General features: G+C 49.4%; 1 protein-coding gene across 2 annotated transcripts in view; it reads left to right on the top strand.

Moving 5' to 3' along the window:
* Positions 1 to 9941: 9941 nt before the first annotated feature.
* Positions 9942 to 19354, top strand: part of MYH9 (myosin heavy chain 9) — a 105064-nt gene continuing 95651 nt past the window's right edge. The window contains exon 1 of one of the 2 annotated variants that reach the window (XM_055252930.2): positions 9942 to 10197. The gene's annotated coding sequence lies outside the window, so the exon portion shown is untranslated. The remainder of the gene's footprint in view (positions 10198 to 19354) is intronic. The other variant, XM_055252929.2, reaches the window with a different exon arrangement.

The raw sequence follows: 19354 nt of genomic DNA, 5'->3' as shown, positions 1-19354 counted from the left end.
TTGCAGTGCACTATGATTGCGCCACTGCACTCCAGCCTGGGCGACGGAGTGGGACCCTGTCTCTTAAAATAATTTAAAAAAAAAACCTTCCTAGAGATTCTGATGTCTGATGGATTAAAAACTCCTCAGCACAACCACAAGACACTTTCTGATTAAGCCAGTGCTTTGCACACTTTAATATGATGCCAGCCACCTGGGGGCTTGTTAACATGCAGATTCAGATTCAGTGGGTCTGGGCTGGATCTTCAGACTCTGCATTTCTTTTCTTTCTTTTTTTTTTTGAGACTGTGCAGTGGCCTGATCATGGCTCACTGCAGCCTCAATCTCTCAGGCTCAGGTGATCCTTCCACCTCAGCTTTCTGAGTAGCTGGAACTACAGGCATGTGACACCACCATGCCTGGATAATTTTTTTTTTTTTTTTTGAGACAGAGTCTCACTCTGTCGCCCAGGCTGGAGTGCAGTGGCGCTATCTTGGCTTACTGCAAGCTCCGCCTCCCAGTTTCACTCCATTCTCCTGCCTCAGCCTCCCAAGCAGCTGGGACTACAGGTGCCCGCCACCACACCCAGCTAGTTTTTTTGTATTTTTAGTAGAGACAGGGTTTCACCATATTGGCCAGGCTGGTCTCAAACTCCTGACCTCGTGATCCGCCTGCCTCGGCCTCCTAAAGTGCTGGGATTACAGGCGTGAGCCACCGCGCCCAGCTGAGACTGCATTTCTAAAGGCTTCAGGTGAGGTTGCTGCTGTGATGCTGAGGGTCCCAGGACCGCATATCTGCTGCAGAGCCTTGCCCCTTCTAACTCCTGCTGCCTTCTTGACATTCCCTCCCCTTACACTGAGCTTGTGCACAGACTGTCTTCTCCCCTTTGGGCTACGCACCCAGTTTTTCCTGTCTAGAATGAGCTGCTATTCCCCCTTACCCTACACAGCCCACCCCCTCTTTCCCCAACAACACCCTGTGCTGAAGCCTTCGCAGGATTTACCAGGCTGACCCGTTAGTACCTGCATGGATGTCTTCAGAGCAGAGACTGTGGATTGTCTATCACCAAGTTCCAGCACCTGGTACAGGATCTGGCAAATCACAAGCCCTCAGGAAATATTTGGGGAATGAAAAATGAACCTCTGAGAGGAGATAAGATAGGAAGATGCATAATCATCATGACATCATCATAGCAAATACCACTTGGCACTTACTCTGTGCTGGCCCTGTTGTTGGTGCTTGACATTTAGTTAAGTCTAATTTTCACAACAACCCAGTTTTGTAGGGATTATCATCAACCTTATTTTATTTTAATTAATTAATTAATTATTTGAGATGGAGTCTCTCACTCTGTTGCCCAGGCTGGAGTGCAGTGGCATGATCTCTCATTGCAACCTCTGCCTCCTGAGGTCAGGAGTTCAAGACCAGCCTGGCCAACATGGCAAAACCCCGTCTCTACTAAAAATACAAAAGTTAGCCAGGTGTGGTGGCACGTGCTTGTAATCCCAGCTACTAGGTAGGAGAATCCCAGCTGAGGTAGAAAAATCGCTTGAACCCGGGAGGCAGAGGTTGCAGTGAGCTGGGATTGCATCACTGCACTCCAGCCTGGGCCACAGATCAAGACTGCATCTCAAATAATAGTAATAATAACACAAATAAAAAAACCTCTGATTGTGGTTAAGAAAATGCCAAAACAGTTTAATAACTACCTAGCATTTACATTCTACGGTGTATTAGGGATTATAAGTAATCTAGAGATGATTTAAAGTATATGGAAGGATGGTTACGTAGGTTATTTAGCAAATACTGTCGTTTTATCCAAGGGACTTGAGCATCTGTGAATTTTGGTATCCTCAGTGGGGGGCAGGGGCATCGTGAAACCAACACCCTGTGGATACTAAGGGCTTTAATAAGACAATGTGTATGACAAACCCTTAGCACCATGCCTGGGATATAAGAACTCCGTGGCCAGGCGCAGTGGCTCACACCTGTAATCCTAGCCCTTTGGGAGGCCGAGGTGGGTAGATCACCTGAGGGTGGGAGTTTGAGACCAGCCTGACCAACATGGAGAAACCCCATCTCTACTAAAAATCCAAAAATTAGCAGGGTGTGGTGGCTCATGCCTGTAATCCCAGCTACTTGGGAGTCTGAGGCAGGAGAATCGCTTGAACCCAGGAGGCGGAGGTTGCAGTGAGCTGAGTGAGCTGAGCTTGTGCACAGACTGTCTTCTCCCCTCTGGGCTATGCACCCAGTTTTTCCTGTCTAGAATGAGCTGCTATTCCCCCTTACCCTACACAGCCCACCCCCTCTTTCCCCAACAGCACCCTGTGCTGAAGCCTTCGCAGGATTTACCAGGTGACCTGTTAGTACCTGCATGGATGTCTTCAGAGCAGAGACTGTAGATTGTCTATCCACACCATTGGACTCCAGCCTGGGTGACAAGAGTGAAACTCATCTCAAAAAAAAACAAAAAACAAAAAACAAAAAAACAACAACAACTCTGTAAGTTTGTGCCGAGCTGATAAGCTTACAGCTGGGCTTCAGGACCATTAACTGAGGATGCAGAAGATACAGGTGGCAGTTGGAAGAGACAGTGGTGGAGGGCCTTGTTGAGAAGCTAAGGTCATGGTGTGGAGGGGAGGAAAGGAGGGCAAGTATCAGAGTGGGACAAGAGTGCTGGGGATGAGAGGATGGCTGGGTAAGATGGTGGGGAGGAGTGATGGGTCCTGGGAGCCAGGGAAGAGGGAGGAGAAGGACTGCGCATGAATGTGGTTGACAGAGAGAGGCTGGAAACCTGAGCGGAGCAGGAAGTCAGGCATGCAGACAGGTTTGGCAAGAACCAGGATGGTGGGAGCCCGGCTAGACACTGTGTGCTGGATTTAAGGAGAAGGCAGTTAAACAATAGGGAAACATGCCAAGAATCTTGAACTTGAGAGTAGAACTACAGGTAACGAAGGTGTTTTGTTATTCTTTTTTATATTTTCTAACTTTTAAAATGAGCATGTATTCTTTTGTATCTATATTTGAATTTATAGCATAATTTTTCGTATTAAAAATGGATTTACTTTAATAGGCAATACAGCCAGGCGTGGTGGCTTATGCCTGTAATCCCCAGCATTTTGGAGGGCCGAGGTGGAAGGATGGCTTAAGCACAGGAGTTCAAGACCAGCCTGGGCAAAAAAATGAGACCTCCTCCCATCTCTACAATAAAATACAAAAATTGGCCAGGTGCTACTCTGGGCACACTGCCTATAGGGTAGCCCTGCTCTGCAAGGTCAGTACTGGGGGGAAAAAAGAAAAAGAAACAAAGGAACAAACAAAACAAGAAAAAAAAGAAAAAAAATTACTGGGGCAAGGTAGTGAGTGCCCGTAGTCCCAGCTACTCGAGATGCTGAGGTGGGAGATTGCTTGAGTCCAGGAGGTTGAGGCTGCAGCAAGAGTGAGCTGTGATCAGGCCACTGCAACTCCAGCCTGGGCGACACGGAGCTCACCGCAGCCTTGACCTCCTGGGCTCAAGTGATCCTTCTACCTCAGCCTCCCGAGTAGCTGAAACTACAGCCGTGCACCACTCTGCCTGGGTAATTTTTGTACTTTTTTGTAGAGACAGGATTTTGCCATGTTTCCTGGGCTGGTCTCCTGGACTCAAGTGATTCCCCCACCCCTGGCCTCCCAAAATACTGGGATTACAAGCATGAGCCACCGCACCCTGCCCTTTTTTCTTTTTCTTCTTCTTCTTTTTTTTTTTTTTTTTGAGACAGAGTCTCGCTCTGTAGCCCAGGCTGGAGTGCAGTGGCGAGATCTTGGCTCACTGCAACCTCTGCCTCCCCGGTTCAAGCGATTCTCCTGCCTCAGCCTCCCGAGTAGCTGGGATTACAGGCGCCCGCCACCACGCCCGGCTAATTTTTTTGTATTTTTAGTAGAGACGGGGTTTCACCGTGGTCTCGATCTCCTGACCTCGTGATCCGCCCGCCTCGGCCTCCCAAAGTGCTGGGATTACAAGCGTGAGCCACCGCGCCCGGCCTAATTTTTTGTATTTTAGTAGAGATGGGGTTTCACTGTGTTGCTCAGATTGGTCTCGAACTCCTGAGCTCAGTCAATCCGCCCACCTCCGCCTCCCAAAGTGCTGGTATTACAGGCGTGAGCCACCGCACCTGGCCCCTTTTTTCTTAATGTAGATGTTCTTGGTAACTTCTGGGTACATATTCTTTGTTAGATATATGTATTGTAAATATTTTCTACCAGTGTATGGTTTGATTTTTCACTCTTTTAACTGTGTCTTTTGATGAACAGAAGTTATGAATAATAATGAGGTTCAATTTAATAATCATCCATCTCTTATGGCTTATACTTTTTTGTGTGTCTTAAGAAATTTTGTTCTACTTCAAGGTCATGAAGATATTCTCCTATGCTTTTTTTTTTTTTTTTTTTTTTTTTGAGACGGAATTTTGCTCTTGTTGCCCAGGCTGGAGTGCAATGGTGCGATCTCGGCTCACTGCAACCTCTGCCTCCTGGGTTTAAACGATTCTCCTGCCTCAGCCTCCCGAGTAGTTGGGATTACAGGCGCATGCCACCATGCCTGGCTAATTTTTGTGTTTTGGTAGAGACGGGGTTTCATCATATTGGTCAGGTTGGTCTCGAATTCCTGACCTCAGGTGGTCCGCCCGCCTCGGCCTCTCAAAGTGCTGGGATTACAGGCGTGAGCCACACGCCCGGCCGATACTCTCCTATGCTTTCTTTTAGATGTTTTATTGTTTTTACATTTAGGTCTCTGATCCATCCTAAACTATGTTCATTAACGGTGTGGTCGGGTCACGATTCATGTTTCCCCATGTGGGTATGTAATTGACCTACTACCATTTATTCAAAAGGCCATTCTACCCTGACTTGTTTGCAGTGACACTATTATAATAAATCAGGTGACCATGTACATGTAGATCTCTCTATTTCATTTTATTTTATTATTTTTTTTTGAGACAGAGTCTCACTCTGTCACCCAGGCTGGAGTGCAATGGCATGATCTTGGCTCACTGTAACTCCCGCCTCCTGGGTTGAAGTGATTCTCCTGCCTCAGCCTCCTGAGTAGCTGGGATTACTGGTGTGCGTCACCACACCTGGCTAATTTTTGTATTTTTAGTAGAGACAGGGTTTCACCATGTTGGCCAGGCTGGTCTTGAACTCCTGACCTCATGATCCGCTGGCCTCGGCCTCCCGAAGTGCTGGGATTATAGGTGTGAGCCACTGCGCCCAGCTGTGTAAAGATTTGAAGGAAATAACGAGTTTTTTTTTTTTTTTGAGAGAGAGAGTCTTGCTCTGTTGCCCAGGCTGGAGTGCAGTGGCACTATCTCGGCTCACTGCAACCTCCGCCTCCTGGGTTCAAGTGATTCTCTGGCCTCAGCCTCCCTGGTAGCTGGGATTACAGGCACATGTCACCATGCCTGGCTAATTTTTCTATTTTTAGTAGAGACGGGGTTTCGCCATGTTGGCCAGGCTGGTCTCGAACTCCTGACCTCAAGTGATCCACCCGCCTCTGCCTCCCAAAGTGCTGGGATTACAGGTGTGAGCCACCGCGCCTGGCATAGAAGGCTTGTTAATAGTAGCTGTGATGGGGTTCTAAAGTTATGGGTGATTTTTCTTTTCTTTTCTTTTTTTTTTTTTTTTGTATATTCCACACTGAACGTAGTATTAATACTCAGACAAAATGAAGAAATATTTTTCTTTTTTTTTTTTTTTTTTTGAGACGGAGTCTCGCTGTGTCGCCCAGGCTGGAGTGCAGTGGTGTGATCTCGGCTCACTGCAAGCTCCGCCTCCTGGGTTCATACCATTCTCCTGCCTCAGCCTCCCGAGTAGCTGAGACTACAGGCGCGTGCCACCATGCCCGGCTAATTTTTTGTATTTTTTAGTAGAGACGGGGTTTCACCATGTTAGCCAGGATGGTCTCGATCTCTTGACCTTGTGATTCACCCGCCTCAGTCTCCCAAAGTGCTGGGATTACAGGCGTGAGCCACCGCTCCCGGCCAGAAATGTTTTTCAAAATCTACAGGAGTAGAAACTATTAAGGGTGTAGGTTCTTAGAGGCTGGAAAAGGGGTTAGGCTTTATGCAAGTGAGAGGGCTACCTTAGCTAAAGGACCCATGTAGCCTAGGGGATGGGGAGGAAAGAATTCAGGGCCTGCCTGATGGAGGCCTTTTGTCTTCTTAGTGACCTTAAGTTTTCCCTGGAGAGGGTGATGCTCAGAGGCCGGGGGCATGAGGAAAATGGAAATGATCATTACCAATAACGCTCTGTTGTAAGTGCGCATTGCTTAGTGGTTTATAAAACACTTTCAGGTCCATAGTCTCCTGTGTTCCTCCCAACAGTCCTGTGGACCAGGCCAGGCCCAGTGATCACACTCATTTTGCAGATAAGGAAACAGGCTCTCTGAGTCCTGCTTAAGCATTCACTAAAGGCCATTTTATGTCAGGCCTTGTGCTAGTTCTGGGCTCAGAGAGACAAATAGGGCTCAGTCTCTGACTGTCCACAGGCAGCTTCCAGCCTGGGCAGGAAAAGCAGAAAGTAAATGAACGATTAAAACTCCGTGTGTAAGTACAATGAGAGAATAGATACAAGAGAATGGAGCACAGAGGAGTTCCTAACTGGTCTTGAGAGTCAGGAAAGATGTTTTAGAAGTGGTGACATCTGGTGGTGGCTCACACCTGTAATCCCAGCACTTCGGGAGTTTGAGGCGGGTGGATCACAAGGTCAGGAGTTCGAGACCAGCCCGGCCAATATGGTGAAACCTCGTCTCTACTAAAAATACAAAAAAAATTAGCCGGGCATGGTGGCACATGCCTGTAATCCCAGCTACTTGGGAGGCTGAGGCAGGAGAATTGCTTGAATCTGGGAGGCAGAGGTTGCAGTGAGCCAAGATTGCGCCACTGCACTCCAGCCTGGGTGACAGAGAGAGATTCTGTCTCAGAAAAAAAGGTAGTGGTGACATCAACATGAGTCTTTTTATTTTTTTAATTTTTTTTTAGATGAAGTCTCACTCTGTTGCCTAGGCTGGAATACAGAGGCACGATCTCAGCTCACTGCAACCTCCGCTTCCTGGGTTCAAGCAATTCTCCTGCCTCAGCCTCCTGAGTAGCTGGTATAACTGGTGCATGCCACCACGTCCAGCTAACTTTTGTATTTTTAGTAGAGATGGGGTTTCGCCATGTTGGCCAGGCTGGTCTCGAACTCCTGACCTCAGGTGATCCACCCGTCTCAGCCTCCCAAAGTGCTGGGATAACAGGCGTGAGCCACCACGCCTGGCATGAAATGAGTCTTTCAATTTTTGTATTTTTTCTTTCTTCTTCTTTGTTATTTTTATTTTTTTCCAGAAACAGGGTCTTGCTCTGTTGACCAGGCTGGAGTGCAGTGGCATGCTCACAGCTCATTGCAGCCTCAAACTCCTGGGCTCAAGCAATCCTCCCACCTCAGCCTCCTGAGTAGCTAGGACTGCAGGCAAGTACTACCATGCCCAACTAAGTGTGTGTGTGTATATACATATATATATATATATATATATATATATATTTTTTTTTTTTTTTTTTTAGTAGAGATGAGGTCTTGCTATGTTGCCTAGGCTGGTCTTCAACTCCTGAGCTCAAGCAGTCCAACTGCCTTGGCCTCCCAAAGTGCTGGGATTACAGGCGTGAGCGACCACACCAGGACAAAATCATGTTGCAACAGCACTCTATAAATTTGCTCTTCCTCACTTAGTGTATTTTCCTTTTCTTTTCCTTTTTGAGACAAGGTCTTACTCTGTTGCCTAGGCTGGAGTGCAGTGGCACAATCAAGGCTCACTGTAGTCTCAACCTCCCAGGCTCAAGCAATCCTCCCAACTAAGCCTCCTGGTTAGCTAGGAATACAGATTTGCGCCACCATGCCCGTCTAGTTTTTGTATTTTTGTAGAGATGGGATTTTGCCATGTTACCCAGGCTGGTCTTGAACTCCTGGGCTCAAGCAATCCTCCCACCTCAACCTCCCAAAGTGCTGGGACTACAGGCATGAGCCACTGCGTCTGGCCACTTAGTATATTTTCAATCAGCAAATACAAATCTACTTAAAAATTTTAATGACTTTTTTTGTACTTTTCGACATATGACTATATCACAATGTATTAAATCTTGTAATATATTGTACATTTATTTCTAACAATTAGGGACTATAAACAATGTTGCAAAGAACTCTAAAGTTCATATCTGTGTACTTTTCTAATGTCTTTTAGCATGAATTTTCAGATAGAATTGATCAATTTACTTTCTCATCTGTATCTATAAACCTGACCAATATTGAGCATTTTTTTTGAATTAGGTGAAAATGGCATTTTATGTTGTTTTGTTTGCATTTCTTACGGCTTTTTAAAAATAATTATTGGCCATTTATAATTCTTCTTTAAAATCACCTGTTCCTGTTTTTGGCCATTTTTATTTTGGAGTCTTTGAGGTTTTTCTTTTTCTTTTTGAGACAGAGTTTCGCTCTTGTTGCCCAGGCTGGAGTGCAATGGCGCGATCTCTGCTCACTGCAACCTCCGCCTCCAGGGTTCTAGCGATTCTCCTGCCTCAGCCTCCTGAGTAACTGGGATTACAAGCATGGGCCACCATGCCTGGCTAATTATTTTGTAGTTTTAGTAGAGAGGGGGTTTCTCCATGTTGGTCAGGCTGGCCTTGAACTCCCAACCTCAGGTGATCTGCCCGCCGCGGCCTCGCAAAGTGTTGGGATTACAGGCATGAGCCACGCGCCTAGCCGAGGTTTTTCTTATCAACTGGGAAGAGATCTTTATATATTGCTGATAGTAATTCTTTGTCACAGAGTTGCAAAATCTTTTTTTCCCAGCTTTCTTTTGCCTTTAGAACATAGTTTTTTTCTGAAGTTAATTTGGAAGAATAGTCATGATAGCAAGCACATTCCAGTAAGAAACAGTAATGATGAGAAATCTGCCCTCATAGATATAGAATGTATTATAAAGGTATCTTCATTAAAGCATTGTGGGATTGGCACAGGTGCACACAGAAAGATCAATGTATACAAGTCAGAAACAGCTTCAAGTATAAAATAGTTCAATAGGTGATGAAGGTGCCAACTAAAATCGGTGGAGAAAATAGTGTTTGGACAAGTGGCTATTACAAAAACTATGTTAGGTTTCTTCCTTACCCCCAAAATAAATTCCAAATGGATCAAAAGATTTTTCATTTAAAAAATGAAAACATTTTTTATCCTCTTGTAGTGGACAGTAACCAAAAAAAAGTGCAATTTGTAACAAGTACCTGAAAGGATGTATGCGAGTTAATGACATGGAGGTGAAGAAAGGCTCGGAAGGGTATTCCAGGCAGAGAGAACGGCCAGAGGAAAGGTTTGGAGGCTGAAAGGCAGCAACGTGCGGACTCTAAAAAGGCAGGGTCAGGAATCGAACTCAAGACGCCCACAATGGAATCCAGGGCTGAGTCCATTGCCGCCCCCACAGGGATCATAATTATGTAAAATAGCATTTTTCCCATATATGGTACTTAATAGCTGTCCTTCTGGTGGGATGACATGAGACTGAGAGCACAGCTCGCGGGGCGGGGTGTCAGAGCCCCAGACCTTCCCAGTCGGCTCCCGCCGGGCCTCGCCCCGGCCCAGGCAAGGCACCAAAACCCCGGCCCGGAGCCCTCCGCGCCCCGAGTCGCCGCCTCCTGATTGGATTCCCCCTGTGTCAATCCTTGTCCTAGAACCTGGCTGTCCGTTGGACCCGCCCTAGAGGGCGGGGCTCCCGCCTAGGAAGCGCGGGGGAAGGTGGAGCGGGTGGAGGTGGGGGCGAAAGAGGAGGATGAATCCCCACCCATCTGGCCGCAGAGGCTCCGCCCACCCCCCTTTCCACAGGCCAATATGTCTGCCCATCAAGGCCAGGCGCGGCCTGCAGTGGGTGAAGCAGGAAGGGGGGCGGGATTGTTCCCCAGGCTCCGCCCCGGAGCCGGCTCCCGGCTGGGAATGGGCCCGCGGCTCCGAGGGCGGGGCGGGAAGGCGGCGAGGAGCCGAGCTGGGTGCGGTGAGGCGCGCAGATCACCGCGGTTCCTGGGCAGGGCACGGAAGGCTGAGCAAGGCTGACCTGCTGCAGCTCCCGCCTCGTGCGCTCGCCCCACCCGGCCACCGCCTGAGCGCTCAAGAAAGTCCTTTCGGGAGAAGCAGCGCCTGTTCCCGGGGCAGATCCAGGTTCAGGTGAGCGAGCCCCACCGCGGTCCCGCCCCGGGCAGGCGGCGGCGGGCGGGCGGGGGCGAGAAGCGCTGCCGCCAGGCCGACTTGTGGTTCTTGGGCTCAGTGCGGCCCGCCACCCTCGCGGGTGGGCGCGAACGCCGGCGGCTCAGGGCCCGGCACCGCATCCTTCCCAGGGGGACTGGGACCCCCGGGCGGGCCCTCGGGGAGGGCGCCGGCGGCAGCGAGGCCTCGGGGTGCAGGGGCGGCCTCGGGACCCGGCGCTCCCCGCGCCCCCCGTGTCCCCCGGCGCGGTCCCGGGACTGGGCACCGGAGCCGACCTCCCCCAGCCGCTGGGGCACGCGCCCCGCCCTCGCCTCGCCCAGGCCCGACTCGGGCAAACTTTTTAACCCCTTCCGGGAGCCGCGGCCCCTGGGACGCAGCCTCACGGGTTGGGAGCCCGGGGCAGCCGTTCCCTTGAAAGTTCCTGGCGTCTGAGGCACGGAGGTAACGGGCAGCGGGCACCGTTTGGCAGCTGTCAGGGCGTCCTCCTGAGTCAGAGTCGGACCGTCCCGCTGCAGACCTTGCACCCGGCCCGGTTTCCGCCTCCGCGGCCGACTTCCTTATTCGCCCGCTGCCGTCAGGCTGGTCGGGGAGGGCCCGGGGGAGGTGCGGCGGCTGCCCGGACAAGGGGGACCTGGCGGGGACCCGGGCGCGAGGCAGGAAGGGCCATCCCCAGCCCCTGCTCCAGTCCTCGACCTCCGACTTCTGTTCCCGGGGGAGAGGGAGGCCCGGAATGCAGCAGCCGTCGGGGCCGCCCAGGCGTGCACCTGATTCCACTGCACCCAGGGGCTATCCCGTCCGGGCGGGGTGCGGGGGCAGCTAGCTCTGCCGTTACGACCAGGCCTGGGCGATTGCATCTTTCCTGTTTGAGCCAGATCGGAGTTTTCTATTCTCCACTCCCCGCACCCGCTTCCCTGTGCTGGGGTCCTCACCCCATCCTGTTCTGGGGCCACGCACTGGAGACAGGACTGCGGCACCCTCCTCCAGGGAAGCCCCGCTGTTTCAAACTGAGACGCAGCACCCCCAGCACTAGCTTGCCGGCTGTCCTGAGGTGGGGGGCAGGGTGAGCGCACGGCCCCACCCAGCCGGTGTGGAGAGAAGACTCCTTGGGAAGTCCCAGGTCGTAGAGGCAGGCGGCTGTCTCCACCGGGCAGTTGAGAGGCCCAGCCACTTCTCGGTTCACTGCGCCCTTTTCTGGGTTTAGCAGGATTTCAAAGTGACTGTTGAGTAACTATGGAAAGGGAAGAGAGCCTTAGCTCCTTCTCCATGCAGCGCAGCACTGTGGCCATTCTAACTCCACTGTCTGGGCCAGTGTTTGGCTCACCTGATGGCTTAGGAGTCCCTTTTTGGTAAGGAGGGAGGCCTTTTGAGACAATCACTCAATTAATAATAGTCAGTTTATATACAAGGCTGCTATGTGTGGGGGAAGGGGACACAGATGTGTAATTGAGCAAATATTTAACTGCCCTCTCTGTGCCAGGGACTCTGCCAGGTGGTGGGGGGTGGGAGGTTGAGTAAGACCTGGCCCGTGCCCATGGGCACTTAGGGGAGAACTGAGACAAATCTGTAGATGAGTCTAACGTGAGGTGGAGATGACAGCGACCCCGGAAAGGTACTGTGAGTCATGGGGATTGGTAGAAGGGAGCCAGACTGCCCTGTGAAATCCCCAGGGCCCTGCCTCTGCCCTTGGGGAGTTTACAGTCCTCAAGGGGAAAGTGGCAGAACGAGTGAAATACAAAGGCAGCCTGTGATGTGTGTCCCAAGTATGCCATAGACAAAGGACTCGAGGAATTTCAAGGCTGAGAGGGGCCACTTCTCTGGGGCAAGGAGGAAGCTGCTATAAGGGAGAAGCACATTGCAGGTTTGGCAAACTGAGGCAAGCATGCGGTGTTGGAAAGTGAGGAGCCACTTAGTGGGTAATTGGGGGGTAATTAAAAACATGGAGAGATTTCTTAGTGTAATTTGAGAGCCGCTGCGCCCTAGATAACTGTGGGGTGACACCAAAGAACTTCAGTCATCACTCAGCAAACCCTGGCAGCACAAGTGGGCAGATCCAGGTGTCTGGAGAGCCGGCATTGGCAGGCTCTGTTTGGGGAGCTCTCCAGCCCCGGAGAGAAGGGCAGCATTCTGTGAGGCTGTTCATCTGAAAGGTTCAGGAGGGTAGAGGAGAGAGAGGATCAGGGCCCTGGCTTTCTTGCTTTTATTTTTAAACTTTTTAACCTAAGGGGTTGGAGATGGGACAACTTCTCTCTTGTAGGATGAAGGACGCATGTTAATCACAGCCCGCCTTTTGCCCGCTCTTGCTCCAGAAAAAACAAAACAAGGATCTGTTAGCTCTTTAAAAGAAGAAAAACACACTCAAAAAATGCAGCATTGTTGTGTAGCCTGGTAGGGTATTGCTAGAAACCAGGCTGGCTGTCCTTCCTTTACTTCCTCTTCTAGCTAATTCTTCAATAAAGTACTTAAGACAGCCCTTACCAGCTTGACATCTTTATTTCAAAAGGAGAGGAGGGGTTGGCTGTTGTTTTCCTCGAGCCTGGCCCTACGCTTCTCTTGGAGGGGGAGAAAGAGAAACCCAAAGCGAGGGAAAAAGAGAGAGAGAGAAAAAAAAAAAACAAAAACCCGTGCCTTGACAGCTTCCTCCCAAGCATCATGTTCCAAAAATATTTAGAATAACAAAATCTGTGTGTCGTCTTAATTAAACAAAAGTCCTAATTTACTGAGCATAAAACAGCATCTCTGCCTGCTGGGGCAGGAAGTGCATTTCCCTTTGTGCAGCCCCAGAGAGTCACTGCCTCTCAGCCTTAACCCTTGGTGTGCTGAGACCCTGGGCTGGAGTCCTCTGCTGACAAAAGAATGGAGCCCTGGCAGTGCTGCTCCTGTGGCTTACTGAATCCCACTCTTAGAGCTGGGACGACTGGGGTAGTGGAAAGAACGTGAGCTTTGGAAACAGGCCGAGTTCAAATCCTGACCCTGCCACTTACTAGCTTTGTGACCTTAGGCGAGTCACATAGCCTCACATCCTGGATGTGCTCATGTGTAATATGGGAATCAGGATCCTACCCTATGGGGTTAGATGCGTGAACTGAAAGAAATAAGGTATGCACATGGCCTAATATGTAGTGGCTGTATATATATATATATTTTAATATATATAAATATATATTTTAATATATAAATATATATATTTTTAAATATACAAATATATATATTTTTAATATATAAATATATTAAAAATATATATATTTATATATATTAAATATATTTAATATATATAAATATATATATTTTTAATGTATATATAAATATATATATATATTTTTTTTTGAGACAGAGTCTTGCTCTGTCACCCAGGCTAGAGTGCAATGGCGTGACCTCAGCTCACTGCATCCTCTTCCTCCTGGGTTCAACCAATTCTCCTGCCTCAGCCTCCCAAGTAGCTGGGATTACAGGTGCCCACCACCATACCCCACTAATTTTTGTATTTGTAGTTGAAATGAGGTTTCACCATGTTGGCCAGGCTGGTCTCGAAGTCCTGACCTCAGGTGATCTGCCCATCTCAGCCTCCCACAGTGCTGGGATTACAGGTGTGAGCCACCGTGCCCGGCTTGTATGTGGTTTTTTTTTTTTTTTTTTTTGAGACGAGTCTCACTCTCGCCCAGGCTAGGGTACAGTGGCACAATCTCAGCTCACTGCAACCTCTGCCCCCAAGGTTTAAGCGATTCTTCTACCTCAGTCTCCCAAGTAGCTGGGATTACAGGTGCCTGCCACCATACTTGGCTAATTTTTGTATTTTTAGTAGAGATGGGATTTTGCCATGTTGACCAGGCTGGTCTGGAACTTCTGACCTCAAGTGATCCACCGGCCTCGACCTCCCAGAGTGCTAGGATTACAGGCGTGCGCCACTATGCCCGGCACCCCCTTGCCCACTTTTTTTTTTGAGACAGGGTCTCACTCTGTCACCCAGGCTGGAGTGCAGCCTGGTGCATGATCTTGGCTCACTGCAACCTCCGCCTCCTGGGTTCAAGCGGTTCTCATGCCTCAACCTCCCAAATAGCTGGGATTACAGGTGCCCACCACCAAACCTGGCTAATTTTTTTGTATTCTTAGTAGAGACAGGGTTTCACTATGTTGGCCAGGCTGGTCTCAAGCTCCTGACCTCAGGTGATCTACCCACCTCGGCCTCCCAAAGTGTTAGAATTACAGGTGTGAGCCACCGCACCTGGCCCCCTCACCTTTTTTTTTTTTTTAATATAAATGATCAGTCTTAACTCCCTAGGTTATCAGGTTGAGGGGGCAGGGATGAGGCAGGGGGACAGATTGTTTTCCTGGCTTCTAGCTCGGTGTTCTTTCTGCCTCTATGCACAACAAGGTATGCGTGTATTGTGGTTGTGGACTGTGACTCCAAAGTGGTGAATAGGCAAGTGGCTATGAGGCCCATCTGCTGATGCTTTTGGATGCACTTGTTGATGAACTTGTGCTGAGTAACCTCTTCACAGGGCCCTGGCTGGGACAGAAGGTGTGCAGACTGTGGTTTTAGTTCAAACACATGGTTTCCTGTGGTCTGGGAGATAGCCAAAGGGTGATACAGGAAGAGCACTGGACTTGGGTGACTGGAGACCTGACTTCCAACTCTGGCTCTGGGTGAGGGGAGGTTTGATTTCCTTTTTGTTTTTTGATTTTGTTTTGAAGCAGGGTCTTGCTCTGTTGCCCAGGCTGTAGTGCAGTAGCATAATCGTAGCTCACTGCAGCCTCAAATTCCTGGGCTCAAGCAATTCTCTGCCTCAGCCTCCTGAGTAGCCAGGATTACAAGTGCACACTGCTACACCTGGCTGATTTTTGTGTTTTTTGTAGGGATGGGATCTTGCTGTATTGCCTAGGCTAGTCTCAAACCCCTGGGCTCAAGCAACCCTCCTGCCTCAGCCTCTCAGAGTGCTGGGGTTACAGGTGTGAAATGCTGGGCCTGGCCAGGTTTGATTTCCGAGGAGGTGCCATATCTCCCTACAAAGACATCATACCAGTTTATGTGCCCACAAGTTATGTATGGGAGTGCGTGAAAAACTGAAAAATTAAGTAATTTTATTTACTTATTTATTTATTTATTTATTTGAGATGAGGTCTCACTCTGTTGCCCAGGCTGGAGTGCAGTGGCATGATCTTGGCTCACTGCAGCCTCTGCCTCCTGGGTTCAAGCAATATTCCCATCTCAGCCTACCGAGTAGCCAGGATTACAGGGGCGCACCACCACACCCGGCTAGTTTTTGCATTTTTAGTAGAGATGGGGTTTCACCATGTTGGCCAGGCTGGTCTCGAACTTCTGACCTCAGGCGATCCACCTGCCTTGGCCTCCCAAAGTGCTGGGATTATAGGCATGAGCCACCACGCCCAGCAAAATCAAGTAATTTTAATTTCCTAGGCACTCTTTTTTTTGTTTTTTGAGACGGAGTCTCGCTGTGTTGCCCAGGCTGGAGTGCAGTGGGTGCGATCTCGGCTCACTGCAACCTCCACCTCCTGGGTTCAAGTGATTCTCCTGCCTCAGCTTCCCAAGTAGCTGGGATTACAGGTGCCTGCCACCACGACTGGCTAATTTTTGCATTTTTAATAGAAACGGGGTTTCACCATGTTGGCCAGGCTGGTCTCGAACTGCTGACCTCAGGTGATCCGCCTTGGCCTCCCAGAGTGCTGGGATTACAGGCGTGAGCCACCGCGCCTGGCCAGCACTCTGGTACCTTATTGATGGGAGTGTGTATTGTACAACCCTCTTTTTAGAAGGTTGTTTGGGGCTGGGCATGGTGGCTCACATCTGTAATCCCAACACTTTGGGAGGCTGAGGGGGGAGGATTGCTTGAGCCCAGGAGTTCGAGATCAGCCTGGGCAGCATAGGGAGAGTCTGTCTCTATTACATTAAACAACAACAACAAAAAAAGTTGTTTGGCAGTATCTGTCAAAGCATACTCCTGACTGTATTCTAGGAATTTATCTCACAGATAAACTCAGATGTGCTGAAGGAAATGTCTGAGAATCTTCATTGCAGCATTGACATAGAAAATGACAGGAAACAAGTTGTGCTATTAAAAAGGTCAACTAAATCATGGTACAGCTGTACAGTGGAAGTCCTTGCATCCCTTTGAAAAATGAGGTCAATCCATATGTACTGATAGGGCGTGCTCTCCAAGCTATGTTGTAAGTGAAAAACACCAGACGTAAAGTAGTGTAAATGGTGCTTCGTTTTGTGTAAAACATGGTATGTAAACTCTGCTCTGTGCATGCAGTATTTCTGGAAAGATACTGAGACCCTGGTAATGGTGGTTGCCTAGGGTCTAGGCAACAGGAGCAGGGAGTGAGCAGTACATTTCACTCAATACTTTTTTTTTTTTTTTTTTTTGAGATGGAGTCTCGCTCTGTTGCCCAGGCTGGAGTGGCATGATTGATCTCGGCTCACTGCAGCCTCCACCTCCTGGGTTCATGCGATTCTCCTGCTTCAGCCTCCTGAGTAGCTGAGGTTACAAGTGTGCGCCACTATGCCCAGCTAATTTTTTTGTATTTTTAGTGGAGACAGGGTTTCACCATGTTGCCCAGGTTGGTCCCAAACTCCTGACTTCAAGTGATCCACTGGCTTCTTCTTCCCAAAGTGCTGGGATTACAGGCATGAGCCAGTGTGCCCGGCCATATTGTCCCTAAAGAATAAAAAATTCAGCTATTTCTCATTTTTCTTAACTATAAAAATAAGGGGTCCAGCTGGCCCATCTGTAGGTCTCAACTTTAAAGTGCATTGCTTTAGGTTCCATATTGCATATTGAATGCCTACCTTGTACAAGGAGGGAGGGAAGGGTCTTTGTGCTTGAAACCTTTGGGTCCTGTTTTCTTCCCATGATGTCACATCACTAGAGTAACCCCTTAAACAGAAGTCCCTTCTGATCCACTTCCTCATATTCTGGGAAATGGCAGATGATTGATTTTTCTTTGCTGTATGAGAAGAGAAAGCCTGCATGTGTCTGGAAAGCGTTTTGGGATACTCTTTTGCAAGGTTTCCATAATTCGCTTGGCTCCAAATCATAAGCTGTCCTGTCCTGGGGAGCCCACCCCAACCTGAAGCCCAACCCAGGCCCTCACATACCTGGCTTTCTTTTCTTTTCTTTTTTCTTTTTTTTTTTTTTTGGAGACGGAGTCTCACTCTGTTGCCCAGGCTGGAGTGCAGTGGCGTGATCTTGGTTCACTGCAACCTCCACCTCCCTGGTTCAAGCGATTCTCCTACCTCAGCCTCCCGAGTAGCTGGGATTACAGGCACCTGTCACCACGCCCGGCTCATGTTTGTGTTTTTAGTAGAGACGGTTTCACCATGTTGGCCAGGCTGCTGGAACTCCTGAGCTCAGGTGATCCACCTGGCTCCGCCCCCCAAAGTGGTGGGATTACAGGCGTGAGCCACTGCACCCAGCCACCTGGCCTTCTTTTTTAACTTGGGGTCATTGCATCCACTATTATGCCCCTTCCCACTCTGTCGCCAGTTTCCCCTGAGACATCTGGCCTGTGGTTTTTATGTATAACAACACTGGAAAAGCCCAGATTCTTGAGAAGATGCGATCAGAGGCGTGTTTTGAATCGGAGGGCCCTACCCGCCTTCTCAAGGGTGGCTGTCTTTCGCCTTGGATGGTGTGGGCCCTGGGAGGAGCTGCCGGTGCTGCTGTTGTGCCCAGTTGACTCCTTTCCTGAGCGAGGTCTGGAAGACCCCATCAGGGTCCTGAGGTCCTGCAAGGCAGCCTCCGGGCCTCCTGGGGGAATGGCGTGAGTCACACATGAGTACACGCTGTGAGACTGGCTCTAAAATGGGATCGCCACTGCACAGGCGGGCGGCCTGTATCTGTACCCAGCTCCCTGTCCCTTGTGCTTAGATGGCACCAAATATTTGGGAGGCAGGAGGGGAGCTGCCCACTCGGTCTGATGCATGTCTCTTTAAAAAGTAACCTAGGCTTCTGTTGGAATTACTCAGGTTCCCATTCCCACGATTAGCTTCTGGAGCCTGAGATGATTCAGCACCCGGGCAGGTGTCCCCAGAGAAGGCCCTTAGGTGGCCTTCTGCCAAGCGCTGGAGCAACTGGGAGTCCCTTAGTGGCTGTCTGCATCTCTAGCCCGGGACCCTCCTGCTGTGGCTGGAAGGAGGCTTGCAGGGCCTTCCGGAAGGGTGTGGCTTCCTGCCATGCAGGTTGGGCTGAGGCCTGTAGCAGGGTTACAGGTAGCTGATCTCCCCCACCCTCGAGAGTCACTTCCTTGGTACCTCTCAGAGGCCCTTATCATCCTTATGGTATGTCCCAGAGGAGAAAAGGGGCTTCTCAGGGAGGTCCCTCTTTTGCCTTCTTGGGCCAAGATGATGTCTCTCTCTACGATTTTTTATTTTTCTGAGACAGAGTCTCTCTCTGTCGCCCAGGCTGGAGTGCAGTGACGCTGTCTCGGCTCACCGCAAGCTCCGCCTCCCAGGTTCACACCATTCTCCTGCCTCAGCCTCCCAAGTAGTTGGGACTACAGGTGCCCGCCACCACGCCCGGCTAATTTTTTTTGTATTTTTAGTAGAGATGGGGTTTCACCGTGTTAGCCAGGATGGTCTCCATCTCCTGACCTCATGATCCGCCCACCTCAGCCTCCCAAAGTGCTGGGATTACAGGCATGAGCCACCGTGCCCGGCCTCTCTGTACAATTTTTAATGTGTTGGGGGAGCTCGAAGCTAATCTCGTTGAGTAGGTTGCCACTCACCAAAAGGACGTTTACATTTTGGGAACGTGGGCCTTAGAAAGAAGAGCCTTTCTTCTTGCATTTTAACTCTAATTTGAAATGATCCCCTGCTATAAAGAAAAATCAGCAACAACAATGAAAACCCTCCCTACTGAATTTAGAATTATAGAATGCCTGGCTGGAAGAGATGTTGGGAATAATTAAAATAACATTTCTTTTTTTTTTTCCTAATTAGAGAAAAAGCGATTTGCCCAAACTCATTCTGTGAGTCAGTAGAAAACCTTGGCCCCTGGTTTCACTCATTTCCAGTGCCTTTCCAAATCAGGAGGCTTCATTTAAACATGTTTTCTAAATGGTGACTCTCTCTCTTTTTTGATGTTTATGCCTTGTTTAGCCA

This window comes from Symphalangus syndactylus, chromosome 18 (genome assembly GCF_028878055.3).
Source record: "Symphalangus syndactylus isolate Jambi chromosome 18, NHGRI_mSymSyn1-v2.1_pri, whole genome shotgun sequence".
NCBI lineage: Eukaryota > Metazoa > Chordata > Mammalia > Primates > Hylobatidae > Symphalangus > Symphalangus syndactylus.
Note: the sequence above shows the minus strand (reverse complement) of the source record. Positions and strands in the feature narration are given on the sequence as shown.